We start from the raw sequence: 13571 nt of genomic DNA, 5'->3' as shown, positions 1-13571 counted from the left end.
ACCTGGTTGGGCATGATCTGAATAGGTGAGGAAGACACTTGTGTCCTTTTCTCATGAGGGTGAAAAGGCAGGAGGGGTTGGTCAGTGGGAAGAGCCCAGCTCCCAAATCTCCTGGGCTGCCTCCCTTGCAGGGGCACAACTGCTCTGCAAGAACTTGCTGGTGTCCTGGTGTCCCCATCTGTGGGGACAGGCAGGATCTTTCCATGGCTCAGGGGGGGCTCAGTCACAGCAGCTGATGTGTTGGCTTTCATTAGGAGCTGAATTTTTGAATCCTTTCCTCAGCGCTCTGCTGGTGCAGCCCCTTTCCCCAAATCCTGCAGAGAGGCACAAACTCCCTCACAAGGGATTTCCTTGGCTGTGTGGTTTTGTGTGAGTGCTCAACCCTGGTACTGCTGCTGGCAGAGGGAGGAATCCCCCATCTCTGGGGGGAGCAGAGGGGGATGGAGCTGCTGTTTTCCTCCAGCCCTGCTGGATGTGCAGGGAAGAGGAATCCGCTCCAGCAGCTCGTCACTGTGCCAGCACCAATCGTGGCAGCACAGGGAATCCCTTTGCAGGGAGCAGCTCTGCTGAGCCCAGCCAGCTCCTGACAGGGATCCTGCACACACACACAGCCCCCTGAGCAGCATCCCACCTCCTTCCCCCCCAGAGGAGTCCTCAGAGCTTCCTCTCTCCTCTGTTCTTTTGTGTCCCCCTGAATTCCTTCTGCCTCGCTCCACGCTGCTCTGCAGCTTTCTGTGCTCAAAATAATTTCTGCTCAGGGAATTCCTCTCCCTCCCTCTCTGCTCTCCTGCAGTATTTCTCGCTGGCCTTTGCCCTAAGAGATGTAGTTGAGCATTAGCCCAAACATCATCTCCCACTGGTGATCTGTAGCAGACTGGATGACTTTAAAACCCTCCTGCAAAAATATCTTGTTTCAAAACCAGAGCAGGAGAGAGGAAGGCTTTGCTCTCCAGGTGGGGTGTTTGCTGAGGAATTTTTTTAAGCACTGAATATCTTGGCAAAGTGCTGTGTTCACCTAGGGCATTCCCAGCCCAAGAAGGAACAAAATCTGGACCTGGGAGCAGCAACCTTGGCACTGCTGCCAGCATCCATCTCCTCTCCAGCCTCCAGCAGCCACCTGTGATACTGGAGGGAGCCTCTGAGTCCACCCCATCATCTTCACTTAATCACCTGCAGCTCACAATCAGCATATTTATATTGATATATTATATTTATATTACATGTACCTGATTGATAGGTGCTGTGCTGCTATGGGAGGTCTCACAGGTTGGGCTGGGTTAATCCTGGCAGCAGAATTGTGGGGCAGAGTCTCTGGATTGTGATGAGAGATTGAGTGTCAGCAGTGCAACCAGCTGCCCTCAGAGATGGGTCTAAGGCACTGCAGAGCCCGGGTTTTTTATTCTTTGCTATAATTAGGGACTGTTTATTACTTCTGTCTCTTTTACTTCTGTCTCTTATTTTAGCCTTCTTCCTTCTGCAATGAGCTGCTGAGTTTTGTGATTCCTTTGCAAAGTGTTGAGGGGACATGAGCAATTACTGCCCCATAGCAAATGAGTTGGGTTTTGCTTTTTGAGCTGGCCCTAATACTTGCTGAGCCCTGAGAGCAGCCTGGTTGCCAGGGTGCTGTGCGTGCTGTAATGTGTGCATGTGCTGCAGCTGCTGCTCAGAGACTCAGTGAGGTAAGAGGAGGAGGTTGTGTGTTATACCCTCCCTTTTAAAATACTACAGCAGCCTAATGCGAGCTTGTGATGGAGGGAAGAGCAGCTATTTTTAGCAAAACGCTTCAGGTGAGTCGAAACTTTCCCCTTTGTTGCCTGCATCTTCAAAGCTCTTCTTCCAGCCTGGAGAAACAAGGCTAATCAGCCTCTGCTGCTTCCCAGTTCTCCCAGCAGCAAGTCTGCAGGCTCTGGGATGCTGCAGCCTGCCCAGTGCTGGGCCATGAAATGCAGGGATATAAAAACACCACGGACATAAGAAAGCTGGGAAATGCCCTGGGTGGCCTTGCCTTCCAGATGGGCTGGGCTGTATTGGAAGCTGCTCTTTGGGGTTTCTCCAGACATGGTCTGGATTAGCTGGAGGGCAGGGGATGCTGGAGCTGTAGTGCCATGGGGGTGTGGGCTGTGGCACTTACCCAGAGGCTCTGGAGAACCAGAGAGGACCCCAGAACAAACATTCCCACCGGACCAAGAGAAACATGAGGGGTGTGTGAGGAATGGGTGCACAAACTGCAAGGGCAGACAAGCCCAGGGGTTGCCTTGCTGGGGTCCCTCCCTGCCTTGAGCTGTTGTGCTGCTGTGCCACAACTGAAATTAAGGAACCAGATGTGAGACTCTCCCTGGGGAAACCTGGAGTGGAGCCAGTAGGAAAATATTGTCTGGCAGTGAGAGTGTGAGGAGTGACACAGGGAATCTGTGAAGGGACCTTGGTGCCAGCAGTGACAGTGGTGGTGCAGATGTGACCACAGGAGTGGCATCTGAAGGGTCAGGTGGGAAAGCTCCCTTGCCTTTGCCTGCGGAATGTCCCCACTGAGCTGTGACAAGGGGCAGAGGGGCCTGAGGGTGCCACCTACCCACCCCGTGCTCCCTGCTGAGGAGGTAACCTGGGCTGGCAAAGGGCCACGATCCCAAATTCTTTGGGTAGCACTGAGGATTGTTTGGCTTTTCTCTGAAAGATTCTTCTCCCCAGGTGACTGGCAGAGCCAGCCCCCAGGGACAGTTCTGTCTAACCCACTTTTAAACCATGCACTTAATGCAATGAATCTCCTCGCTTTTCTCCAAGATCTTCACTTACAACAAGATCCCTTGGCACCCTCTTTAAAAAAAGAAGCCTTGCTGACATGCCTTTATTGGGCTGCTCTTAAAGCTGGCACAATTAAACAGCACAGATAAGAGCTGTTCTGCAGCCTGCATTCAGTTAGTAAATATTAATGCTGACTTTTTTAAGGTGAGTGGTGTGTTCCTGTGTTGCTGGCAGCTAGCTTGGCTGGTACAAGAAATGGCTTCACTTTTGATAAGGGCTCAAAGAAGGTTTGAGCTCTTGGAGTTTGAGGCCAGAAGGGATAATTTGAATAAGTTTTTTTCTATCTAGGGTATCCTGAAGTTTCAGCTGGTTGACACTTCAGTTGATGAGCCCTGTATGTTCAGGATGAAGGCAGAGGAGGTGTTTGGCAAGGCCAAACAGAAGGGTTGTATTTTGATTTATAGATCTCTTGTAAACAGAAGATCCTATGCAAACAGGCATGGAATGCAGTAGCAGGCAATGCAGTACTTAATTACCCCAGCCGTTAAAATGTGTGGTTTATGACTCGTTTTCCCTGGTTAACTCCAAACTCTGGAGGTCACTTCTGGCAGAGAAATGTTTCTGCATCCTCCAAGCCAGCCTTGTTTCTCACCCTCTCCTCTCCCACGGTCAGACTAACCCAGCTTTATGCTGAGTTTAGAGGGCTTTGCATTTGCAGCTTCGTTTTTGATGGTGTGAGCACCTGCAGTGTCCTACCATGGGCACAAGGTGTGGGAGCTGCTTAGCTGGGAGAGCAGGTCTACAGCTCCTGGGAGTGTTCATTTGGCATTCCAGCTCTCACTGGGAGCTGGTGAGGATGTCCAGAGTTGTCCCTCCAGTCCAGGGGATTACAAATGATCTTTGGGATGGGGCTGAAATGTGGAAAATGAGGAATTGTGGCCGGAGATGGAAAATTGGGAATGGGGCTGGGGTGGCCTGGGGTGAATGCCAAGCAGTCCATGCTGTCAGGGGGATGGTGTATTAAAAATGCAGCTTATCATCACTCCAAGACTCTGTCTGGGGCCCAACAGGTCACAAAAGGGAGAGAAAATCTGGCTGGAAGTCTTACTGGAAGGCAGATGTTAATTTTAAGGCTGCCACAGGTCCTAACCAGTAACAATCTCATGTCTTGTTTGCTTTGGGCTGACAGGGAGGTGCTGAAGGTTTTTTGACTCCTCATTGCACCTCCTTCTTTCAATTCTGCACCTGCAGAAACCAGTGTGACTTTTGCCTAATCAAAAACCTAATTGGACAAAAAACAACAGTGTGGCTTGGCTGGTGAGAGGCTGGGTTGTGACATCTTACAAGGAAACATATATATATAAATAAGGCAATTTATGCACCTCTCTCATACCTGGTAATGTAAATGCACATTTAGCACAGGGGGAATTGCTGGCTCTGTGGGGATTGAAGGCTGTTTGGCAGAGCAAGCACTCTGCCATCAAATGAAGAGATCAGCCACGCTTCCTGGAGCCAGCGAGCCTGGGTTATATTTAACCCAGCAGTTTTCACACTGGGAGAGTAAGTACATACTTTATATCTCATTTCTGTCCTGGGTGCCATGGTGCATCACAATTGTGGCAGGGGTGATCCATTCCCCATTAACACCTTTACTGCTGCTTAGCACATCTGAGGCTCCTGGAGGGTGGGGGAGAGAGGAGAGAGAGGCAAAAGGGACTGCAGAGCCTGAAGCCTCTGGTCCTGGCTCCCCTCCCTTCCCTGGCTGGCTTCCTGACATCCTCCCAAACCTGCAGGGAGTGGTGCAGGCAGGGCTGAATTTTCTCTGGAACATTAGGAGTGGATGAAAACATGAAGCAAATGGAGGACGAGGTGCAGCCTCCCCACCTGAGGAGTCTGGAGCAGCTCTGGAGGCTGAACAAACGCTGTCCTGCCCCTTGCAGGGCTTGGCTTGGACCAGGGTGCTCACCGCTCTCTCTCTCTCACCACCCAGTTCAGAATGGGAGTGACCTTCATGGGCCAAGGCTGAACCAGTGCAAGGTGAGCAGGAAGGACCAAGATCTGGGATTGCTCTCCTGTCCTTCCTCTCCCCAGCCTCTGGTAAATGCTGCTCCATGGATCTGGAGCTTGGCAGCCTCAGGGACGGCTCTGCCCAGGACCTGCTCTCCCAGGAGCACAAAGACGTGAGGGGTGTGATGCCTCAGCCTGGAAAAGGGATCTGGAGCTGAGTGCTGGAGCAGGGAAGGAGAGCAGACAATGCCTGGGAATGCAGATTCCCTGCCTCGCCCCAGAGTGAGCTGTCCCCTCAGGCAGGGCTGCAACAGCAGAGGCAAAAGGGACCTCAAATGTCACACTGCTCATTATTCCTCTGTAGCACCCAAAGTCTTCAATTAACAGTAATCAACGCCCTTTCTCCTCACGGAGAGACAGGAGTGGAAGCTGATGGGGGAGCAGGAGCAGAGCTGGAGGGTGCAGAGCTGCCCCTGGGGCACTAGGCAGTGACCTCCTGCCCTGCAGGTCAAGGTTTTTCTGCCCCTCCTATCTGTCCCATGGAATATCTGGCATCACCAGCTCTGTTTACAGGTATACATGGAGAACTAAAAATGCTTTACAGGAACAGGTTTATAGACCAGGTCATCTTAAAAAATAGGAGGAAATGGGGCATGTTATTGTAGCAACATGCCCAATGTGGCAGCAAGTCTGACAGTCAAGGCCATAGACCTTGCAGGACCTTAGGAACCCATCCTGAGCAGGTCTGGGGGAGTATGAGGGGGCTAAATCTATCTCCTGCATGGCAAAGGCAGTATGGGTGCCTGCTGATGCCTAGGAAGGGATGGAGATGTGGAAAAGAGGCAAAATAACAGGGTCTGGAAATAGCTGGCCAGATGTGTGTCGTGAAGGACAGAGCGTGTCCTGCCTGGAGGAGAATTGTTCTCTGAGAAATGGGACCTGGGGCGTGGGGTGAAAAGAGGGGCAATGCTGGCAGCTTCATTTCAGGTTAATGAAAATATGATTAACAGTTGTAATTAACTGATGAGATGGTGACTAGTTCTCTGCCCCCTCCTGATGATTGATGAGGTGCAGAGACTGCCTGTGTCCATGCTTTCTGCTTATGGCAGCACTCTGCAGGAGCTCAAACTTTCTGCCTCTGACCTGGCTCTGGAAGGGGTTTCTGTGGCTCTTGCTGCTGGGATGGGAGTGTGGAGCTGCTCTCTTGCTGAGCCTGACCCCAGCCCTGCCTGGCTGGGAGGTTTCACAGCAGGAAGGGAGTGCTGAGGCAGGAATGGGGTGAGGATGTTGGTCTGTGGCGGAGCAGCTGCTCCAGAGCCAAGCTGGGAAATGAAACCTCACCGAGGGCTGGGGCCAAGCTGAGCTGCAGGAGGGGCAATTTCCTGATGTCAGGACACCTCTGTGTCTCTTGCTGTGTCCCTGGAACTGTGGCACACGCTGAGCCTTGGACCAGAGGGGTTTGGGGTGTGCTCACAGGTGGGAGCCATGTCCCAGGTTCATACTGGGCTGGCTCTGAGCTGTTGTCAGCAATTGCCTGAGGCAGTGCTGCCCTGCTGCTGCATCACCGAGTGAGTGCCCCTCTCCTCTCAGCAGCAAGGTCACAACTGCAGAGTGCCAACTACGAGGGATGCTCCCTGCCTCTGCCCAGTCCAGGCAAGGATTATTAAACTGTATAAAACAAGACTGAAAGTACCCACAGAGCTGAACTTGCCACCTTGAAAAGCTAGATTAAACCTGTAAAAATATGTGAGAGCAATACTGGAGGAAGTCACTGTGTGCACGTTAGGAGTAGGGGAACCACTTACTCTTGTTTATCCCAGTATGAGGGTGCCATTTGTCCCTGCAATGAAGACAGATGGCACCACAAGTGCCCAGGGCGGGTCAGAAACTGGTGCTCTGCCCCATCTGAATTTCTCTGGAGCAATGGTTAAGGATTTGCTTTTTGCTGTAAAGGGGAAGAACGGAGCAGGTGAGCTATATTTTGTTTGCCTGATTACATATGCATGATCTAAAAAAAGTGACTCTCCATTTTCTCCAAGGATACCTGATGAGCATTAAAAATACAATTGCAAGAATAATCAGGTCAGACTTCAAACAAATGCAGGGAAACAGCTCTGTTCAAGAAATAGATATCCTGTTATGTCACACTTTGTCTGAACAGTTCTTAAAAAATGATCTTCCTTTTGGAGATGAAACCAAGGCTTTTCAAACCCAAAAGCTGTGAGTAGCCAAGGAGTTCTAGCGGGGAAGAAAAGCAAACCCCACAGTTTTATGGGACCTCTCCTGAGCTTACAGCAGGGAGTGGCTGGTGCAGGGCCCGTGCCTCTGTGGGTTAAAATAGGTGCAAACAAAGGGATAGGAGCAGAGAGGGTGTGGGGGCAGCCCTGAGGGCAGGGGACTGATCCCAATCCATGAGCCCTGCTGCTGTGGGGCAGGGTGAGTCTGAGGAGAGCAGTGAGCCCATGTTATGTCTGTGGTAGCCCAAACTTGGGGCAGAGTTGCTGCCTAGATATGGTTGGGAGCTGCAGGGACAAAGTTTTTTTGTGAGGGAGCCTTTTCTTCAGCAGTGTCAGGGTTAGAGGAGCTGCCAGTTTCTGTGGGGTATTGTTGCAGCAGACCTCTCCTTAGGGGTAGAAATGAGCCAAGACACAGATTCTCATTCAACAACATGAAAAGGGTCCTGGTTTATTCTTCTTTACAGCTTAGCCATCCTGACTCTGACTGCAGCAAGCTTCTACTGTAGGGTCCAACTGCAGACTCTAAATGCTGGCTATTTCCTGCTGGACCATGACTGCAAGTATTGGTCTGCAGACTCTGACTCCATCAGACCCAGACTGACCTCACAGCAGATCATTTACAGCAGCAACTCTCTTCCTTGTTTTGTTCCTGGATCATTCCTTCTTTCTCAGGGCTCCTCTACCTCCTCCAGGTCCTCTTTCTCCAGACCCTCTGCCTCCAAGATCCTCCTGACCAGCCAACCCACTCCTTTCATCACATTTATTAAGGGCAAAGCTATTCCTCTTTTTTAGTAATTAGTACAACTGTGACTTAACAGGGGAGAGGTCAGCTGTAATCTCTTCTTCTATACCTACAGGGTCTTAGCACAGGTGCAGGGAAATGGAACTTCTCCATCCCTCCAAAACAAAGCCAGCAACTTCTCAGGTGTCCAGCTGGGAGAGTTGTGTGGTCAGAGAATTTGTGCAGATCTGCAGGTGGGGTTTAGCCCCTGCTTTTGCTCCTCACCTTAATGGGGAGGTTTGACAGGCTGGAACAGCAGAGTTTGCAGCTCTAAATCTACTGAAAAGCAACAACTTGAAGAAGGAACTATCCATAGCTCAGCCTGAAAAAAAAATCCCAGATACATGAAAATGCCATCTTACAGTCACTTTACCTGCAGAGGGACACTTTCATGCATCACTGGGATGCAAATGCTTGAATAAGCTTCAGTTTAAAAGGGAGTTCATCTGGGAAGGGAAGGCAGAGGTCTCCTGTGGGCATGCCCGCTCACCAGGAATGTGCTGGGTGACCTCAACAGCTGTGGCCGTGTCTGCAGGTGGCCCTGCTATTGTTTTACAGCTTTTCACATGAGCAAGTCAGTCTTGCAAAGATATTCTGGAGCCCTGGGCTGCCAGAAGTCGTGTGTGAAAGGAGAGAAGTGAGGGAAGCTGCTCTGTGTCCATCTGATGAGAGAGCTTTGTCTCAGCTGGAGTCTGGAGAGTGACTCTGAGATCAGGGGAGCTCCCTGTCTGCTGTTCCATCACTTCTCTGCAGGTATAAATATGTGTAAATATGTGTTTTTGCACACCCAGGTCACTGCTGCTGCCCAGCTACCTCTTGTCAGTGGGCTGGGGCTGTGAGAGGCCTGTCCCACAAACAAAAACCTCGTGCAGTGCTCCAGGCTTGGGGCAGAGTGGTTGGGAAGTGGAAAAGGGAGATCTCTTTCCAGCAGAAAAAGGTCTGGGGGTGCTGGTTGGCAGGGGCTGCACACGAGCCAGCTGTGCCCAGGTAACCCAAGCAGACCTGTTACCTGTTACCTGTTACTATTCCTGTCTTGCATCAGGAACCAGGGCAGTGGCTGTCCCCCTGTGCTGGGCACTGCTGAGGCGAAACTTCGAGCCCCGTGTCCAGTTCTGGGCCCCTCAGTCCAGGAAGGACATTGAGCTGCTGAGTCAGTAAAGCTGGGGAAGGATCTGGAGCACAAGTGCCATGAGGAGAGGCTGCGGGAGATGTGGGGGCTCAGCCTGGAGTAAAGGAGGCTCAGGGGTGTCCTTACCACTCTCCACAACTCCCTGACAGGAGGGGGCAGCCGGGTGGGGGTCAGCTCTGCTCCCAGGGAACAAGGGACAGGATCAGAGGATATAATTTCATGTTGTGCCAGGGGAGGTTTAGGTTACATATCAGGAATAATTTCTTCACAGAAAGGGTGATCAGACATCGGAATGGGCTGCCCACGGAGGTGCTGGAGTCACCATCCCTGGAGGTATTTGAGCAAAGATTGGACGCGACGCTCGGTGCCGTGGTCTGGTTGACAAGGCGGTGATCCACCAGAGGCTGGGCTCGGTGATCTCAGAGGTTTTTTCCGGCCCAATTGATGGATTCTGGGGATTCTGTGGGTTCCGTGCAATCTGCGGCGGGGCCGGGACCGGGGCCGCTGTCGTTCCCCACTGCGACGGGCAGGGGGCGCCAGACCCCGCGGAACGGACGGGAGACACGGGGGACAGTGGGACACGGGGGGACAGGGGGGACAGAGTGACACGGGGGGACAGTGGGACACGGGGGACAGTGGGACACGGAGGACCGGGGGGACGCGGGGGACAGGGGGACACGGGGGGACAGGGGGGACAGAGTGACACGGGGGGACACGGGGGACGCGGGGGACACGGGGGGACGCGGGGGACACGGGGGACGCGGGGGACACGGGGGACAGTGGGACACGAGGGACTGGGGGGACAGAGTGACACGGGGGGACACGGGGGACAGTGGGACACGGGGGGACAGGGGGACACGGGGGACAGTGGGACACGGGGGGACAGGGGGACACAGGAGACAGCCGGATACGGGAGAGACACGGGAGACAGGGGGGACACAGGGAGACACGGGGAAGACAGGGGGGACAGAGACACGGGGGACAGAGTGACACGGAGGACAGGGAGACACAGTGGGGGACAGAGACACGGGGGAGACACGAGAGAGTCACGGGGAACAGAGGGCTGGCACTGACTGTCCTGGGGACAGTCTGGCTGGGGAACAGTCCTGTGCTGGGGACAGCGAGAGCTGGCATGGATTGTCCTGTTCTGGGGGACACAGGAGAGAGACAGGGGACAGTGAGAGCTGGCACTGACTGTCCTGGGCTGAGGGGACATTGAGAGCTGTGCTGGGGAACCCCGGGGTACAGCAAACCCTGTGCTGGGGAACAGCGAGCCCTGGCACGGACAGTTCTGTCCAGCCCTGTCCTGGGGGACACCTGGGCACAGCAGCCCCAGCCAGGACACAGAGGGGATTGTCCTGCTCTGCCCTCACCTTGAGTGCTGGGGCAGTTTTGAGTGCCACAATGTAAAAGAGATCTAAAGCTGTCAGCATCCAAAGGGGGTTACAGGGATGGTGAAGGGCCTGGAGCTGCTGAAGTCCCTTGGTCTGTTCAGCCTAGAAAAGGATAGATCTCAGAAACCTTACAGCTTCCTCACAGGGGACAGCACCAACCTCTGCTCTGTGACAATGACAGGACCCGAGGGAATGGCCTGAAGCTGTGTCAGGGGAGGTTTAGGTCACATTTTAGGGTGGTCAGGCACTAGGACAGGCTCTCCTGGACAGTGGTCACAGCACCAGCCTGACAGAAGTCAAGAAGTATTTGGAAAATGCTCTGAGGCACAGGGTGTGACTCTTGGAGTGTCCTGAGCAGGGCCAGGGGTTACACTTTGATCCTTGTGTGTCCCTTCCAACTCGGGACATTCTGTGAGACACTCATTCCCCATGGGGTGCCAGGGCTGGTCAGAGCAGTGTGGTGGCAGTGCCTGTTGGGGCCAGCCCAGTCTGGATGTGGCTCCTGTGCTGGACCCCTCTGGAACAGCAGCTTTGTGCCAGGGACAGCACCCCGGGCTCGGAGCTGGCCTGGGCTGGGCTCAGAGCTGGGCTGGGCTGGGCACAGCACAAAGGTTTTTTCTCTCCGGAGCAGTTGACTCCAGGCTCACATTGATTTCCATTTGAGTCAGGCACTGCCTAAAAGGCCCAGAGGGAGCTTGCACAGCATCTGGATTGCTGCAGCTTCCAGAGCGAGCCTTGCCAAGGCTCTCAGGGTGTGAATAGCTGAGGGAATCCCTCTGCAAGCTCCCTGTCAGGGATGCCTCTTCCTAGGTCTGACACGGGGTGTTCTGCTGCTGATCAGTGCCAGAGCAAAGAAGTCCTGCCCTGCACAACCCAACTCCTTCCCAGGTGTGGTTTTACTTCCCTTGGCAATGCAGGAAATGTGTAGCAGTTCTCATCGCAGAGCCATAGAATGGCTTGGTTTGGCAGGGACCTAAAAGATTATCTCATTCCAATCCTCTTCCATGGGCAGGGACACCTTCCACTATCCCAGGTTGCTCCAAGCCTTGTGCAACCTTGAACATTTGCAGGGATGGAGCAGCCACAGCTTCTCTGGGCAGCCTGTTCTGGTGCCTCAACATCCTCACAATAAAGAATTTTTTCCTAATATCCAATCTAAACCTGCTCTCTGTCAGTTTGAATCCATTCCCCCTTGTCCTGTCACTTCATCCCTTGTCAACTATCTCTCTCCACGTTTCTTGTTGGCTCCTTCAGGTACTGGGAGGTCACAATGAGGTCACCCTGAAGCTTCTCTTCTCCAGGCTGAACAATCCCAACTCTCCCAGCCTTCCCTCCCAGCAGAGCTGCTCAATCCCTCTGATCATGCTGGTGCCTCCTCTGGACTGGTTCCAGCAGCTCCAGGTCCTTCCCATGCTGGGGTCACAGAGCTGAGGGCAGCTCTGCAGGTGAGGTCTCACCAAAAGATGTTACAGCAGCAAGGACAGGGGCAGGCTGTCACCTCCCAGCACCTGAGGACCTTCCCAGGTGTGCAGTCCCGCTGGAAAACACCTCTCATGGATTTGGGGAGTTCCTTAGACCCACCCTCACAGCCAGGGCTGGGGCTGTTCCTTGTTCTGCATCAATCACTGCTCAGCTCTGCCTGGCTCCCGAGGCTCTGAGGTTTGTCTTTGCAGTTTCTGTACTTTGCAAACTGGTTGATATTATCAGCCCAGGTTCAAAAAAGTATCTTTAGCAGCAAGTACTAAACCCTCTTTTTCTTTTACATTTTTAAAGGAAAAATTGTTGTTGTTTTTTTTTTTTTCTTTTAGCGGGAGGGTAAAAAAATCCAGTGGAATAGGAGACAAAATACTGGAAAACAAAGGTGTCCAGGGCAAGGTGCTCTGAAGTGGGGGGCATAAAGAATCAAACCAAACTACCTGAGGTGGTTGGGATGGAAAGCAATCTGCCTGCAGGAGCCTCAGGAAGGACTAAATTCCCTGAGGAAGCCAAGAGCTGCAAGTGGCCCAGGGAGCCTTTGCAGTGGTCCATGGGCTGCCAGCCACAAAGTGCCACATCCAGAGCAGAGGCCACCCAAAAGCTGCCCAGGTGACTAAAAGTGTGGCTGTTCCACACTCCCCATCAAAAGCATCACATGGAGTGCAGAATATTAAATCCACATGATGAACCCTCTCCTGGCCAACAGCAGTTGGCCATCCCCAGCTGTTCCAGATGTGCTTGCTGTGGGCTGGAGGCCAAGGACAGCTGGCTGCTGCTCAAGCTGCAGCTGCGAAATCCAAGCCAGGCAAAGGCATCAGATGGGCTGAAAATTCCTCCCCAGAGCCTGTGGTGAGACCTCATTGGTGTGGCAGTGCTAGGAGGGGTTTGCAGAGCTTGCTGGCTGTGCTTTTAATGGTTTTTAGGATGTCTGGACTCTGCTTGCACAGAACTTTTAGGATGTCAGCCCTGCTTTCATACGTGTGCCTTTCCACCTCTTTATTTGCCTGCTGCTCCTCTCCCCTCACCTCTACACTCTGGATATTTTCCTTTTACAGCTAAGGGTTTTAGAGTAAATGAAGTACTGGCTCCTGGATCAGCCTTTTCAAGATGTTGTGCTTCCGTGTCAGCAGCTGAGCATTTTTGCAAACCTGGCATTCTCTACCTTGATTTCATTAGTCTTTTTGGCCTAAAAGTTTCCTTTTGTGGTGCTTAGGTTCTTGTTTGGTTTTTTGTTTTTCTGCCAAGTTTTTGTTGTTCGTGCTTTTATTTGTTTGGGTTTTTTCCCTAAATTTTTATCCTTCTGCTCTTTGCCAAGCTTTTTTCTGCTATGCATCCTGATGTTACTGAAACATTTCAGCAGTGAATCCTGAAGTTCAGGGGGATGAAAATTCAACCTGCCTCTCTTACCTTACCCCACCCCTTGCTGTGCATATGCATCAATAGATCCCAATTATGTGACCCCCATTGCTCTTCTCTCCAGCACCTCTGCCTCTCTGAGCACTTGCACTCAATGTGGCTTTTAGGGCTTTTCTCCTCCCTGTTGTACAATCTGCTGCTTTGCTCGGTAGTACTCATCACTATTGTATTAGAGTGCTTCACACATGGTAATGAATTTAATTTCACACCACCACTACTGGAAGACAGGTTATTTTTAGCCTCTCTTTAAATTTGTGAGAATTGACATGCAGAGCTTCAAGCAGGAGAGCACTGGATGCTTCTGGCTGTCAAGCTGGAGATCTCTGGGGTCATTATTTTGGAATACTTAACCCCAGAGGGTTCTCTGCAGGGCAGCTGCCCCTGAGTAAGAG

At 52.4% G+C, this 13571-nt stretch overlaps 1 protein-coding gene across 1 annotated transcript in view; it reads left to right on the top strand.

The window, feature by feature from the left end:
• Nucleotides 1–1721: 1721 nt before the first annotated feature.
• LOC106853776 (gamma-aminobutyric acid type A receptor subunit alpha3) overlaps nt 1722–13571 on the top strand; it is a 96881-nt gene continuing 85031 nt past the window's right edge. The window contains exon 1 of the mRNA XM_014877238.2: nt 1722–1787. The gene's annotated coding sequence lies outside the window, so the exon portion shown is untranslated. The remainder of the gene's footprint in view (nt 1788–13571) is intronic.

This window comes from Sturnus vulgaris, chromosome 14 (assembly GCF_052056855.1).
Source record: "Sturnus vulgaris isolate bStuVul1 chromosome 14, bStuVul1.hap1, whole genome shotgun sequence".
NCBI lineage: Eukaryota > Metazoa > Chordata > Aves > Passeriformes > Sturnidae > Sturnus > Sturnus vulgaris.
Note: the sequence above shows the minus strand (reverse complement) of the source record. Positions and strands in the feature narration are given on the sequence as shown.